This window comes from Perissodus microlepis, chromosome 16 (assembly GCF_051167445.1).
Source record: "Perissodus microlepis isolate ML-2025 ecotype Zambia chromosome 16, ASM5116744v1, whole genome shotgun sequence".
Lineage (NCBI taxonomy): Eukaryota > Metazoa > Chordata > Actinopteri > Cichliformes > Cichlidae > Perissodus > Perissodus microlepis.
In genome coordinates this window covers 18215559-18218205 of record NC_140476.1, presented here as the reverse complement: position 1 = coordinate 18218205, position 2647 = coordinate 18215559, and positions in this window count along the sequence as shown.

Below are 2647 nucleotides of genomic sequence, written 5' to 3'. Positions count from 1 at the left end.
ATAAAGGTCATTTTTGACTGAGAAAATAACTTTCCCAGTGTCTGGGTTCTATGTGAGCATCTTAGAAAAGATTCTAGAAGAGACAAAGAAACAAAGGGGTGAAGGCTAAAAAACAAACACACATATACAGTGGCTTGCAAAAGTATTCGGCCCCCTTGAACTTTTCCACATTTTGTCACATTACAGCCACAAACATGAATCGATTCCATTGGAATTCCACGTGAAAGACCAATACAAGGTGGTGCATATGTGAGAAGTGGAACGAAAATCATACATGATTCCAAACATTTTTTACAAATAAATAACTGAAAAGTGGGGTGTGCGTAATTATTCAGCCCCCTGAGTCAATACTTTGTAGAACCACCTTTTGCTGCCAGTCTTTTAGGGTATGTCTCTACCAGCTTTGCACATCTAGAGACTGAAATTCTTGCTCATTCTTCTTTGCAAAACAGCTCCACAACTGCCCTGTGACAACCTCAGAGGTTGTCTAAGAGAATATTGGGAGCAACAACACCATGAAGTCCAAAGAACACACCAGACAGATCAGGGATAAAGTTATTGAGAAATTTCAAGCAGGCTTAGGCTACAAAAAGATTTCCCAAGCCTTGAACATCCCACGGAGCACTGTTCAAGCGATCATTCAGAAACGGAAGGAGTACGGCACAACTGTAAACCTACCAAGACAAGGCCGTCCACCTAAACTCACAGGCCGAACAAGGAGAGCGCTGATCAGAAATGCAGCCAAGAGGCCCATGGTGACTCTGGACGAGCTGCAGAGATCTACAGCTCAGGTGGGGGAATCGGTCCATAGGACAACTATTAGTCGTGCACTGCACAAAGTTGGCTTTTATGGAAGAGTAGCAAGAAGAAAGCCATTGTTAACAGAAAACCATAAGAAGTCCTGTTTGCAGTTTGCCACAAGCCATGTGGGGGACACAGCAAACATGTGGAAGAAGGTGCTCTGGTCAGATGAGACCAAAATGGAACTTTTTGGCCAAAATGCAAAACGCTATGTGTGGCGGAAAACTAACACTGCACATCACTCTGAACACACCATCCCCACTGTCAGATATGGTGGTGGCAGCATCATGCTCTGGGGGTGCTTCTCTTCAGCAGGGACAGGGAAGCTGGTCAGAGTTGATGGGAAGATGGATGGAGCCAAATACAGGGCAATCTTGGAAGAAAACCTCTTGGAGTCTGCAAAAGACTTGAGACTGAGGTGGAGGTTCACCTTCCAGCAGGACAACGACCCTAAACATAAAGCCAGGGCAACAATGGAATGGTTTAAAACAAAACATATCCATGTGTTAGAATGGCCCAGTCAAAGTCCAGATCTAAATCCAATCGAGAATCTGTGGCAAGATCTGAAAACTGCTGTTCACAAATGCTGTCCATCTACTCTGACTGAGCTGGAGCTGTTTTGCAAAGAAGAATGGGCAAGGATTTCAGTCTCTAGATGTGCAAAGCTGGTAGAGACATACCCTAAAAGACTGGCAGCTGTAATTGCAGCAAAAGGTGGTTCTACAAAGTATTGACTCAGGGGGCTGAATAATTACGCACACCCCACTTTTCAGTTATTTATTTGTAAAAAATGTTTGGAACCATGTATGATTTTCGTTCCACTTCTCACGTGTACACCACTTTGTATTGGTCTTTCACGTGGAATTCCAATAAAATTGATTCATGTTTGTGGCTGTAATGTGACAAAATGTGGAAAAGTTCAAGGGGGCCGAATACTTTTGCAAGCCACTGTATACAGCAGGTAAAATAAGTACAGAACAATCCATCCAACCCACAGATGCAATGAAATCAAACCATAGATGTCCATAAATTAAGTTATGTGTAGCAATGAGTAAGGAATTATGGTATTGCAAACATATTATGTTAATTGTGCCAAAAATACACTTTACATGAAAGAAAATTACATGAAATTTGCTTATTTACATATAATAAGTGCTACTATTGTATGTAAATATGTATGGTTAACAAGTTTGTTAGACCAACTGTCATAAAAGAAGAAATATTTTGGAAATCTCAAAAAAGAGATTTATTAGGCAGATAACTGATCATAACTAATAATAAAGTTTTTATAGTCAAACGTCTCCTAGAAGAATTTAATCAAATACGCCATTCAACCCAGTAAAACACATTTTAGGAAAGTAAAGTAATTGTAAGTAACTGGCAAGTAAGTAACTGTAATTTGACATCTGAATCAAAAATAACGTGCTGTATGTTTTTTTTTTTCTGCTTTTATGTAAAGCAGTACAAGAACAATTGTATTTTAGACTCTGGTGAATTAACCATTACAGAAACCTTAAAATATGTTTTGGTAATTACCAACACTGTTAATTTAGGACAGCTGTGGTATTAACCTTAACTGGGTGGTGGTATAATAAATTTAAGCATTTTTTACACAAAGAATATTACAAAAATATACACACATATACACATCTTGCTGCATAATTAATATAATATGAAATCAAAGTAACTGTAAGCCTTAGATGCCACATAAAGGAGCCACAAATGTCCCTTCTAGTAGCAGCCATAACTAAGTAACTGTAAATGTCTTTAAATCTTTAAAAACTTCTCCACTACACTTATTAATCATCACAACATGGAAGTAGAACAACAATCAAATTCCCTGAAA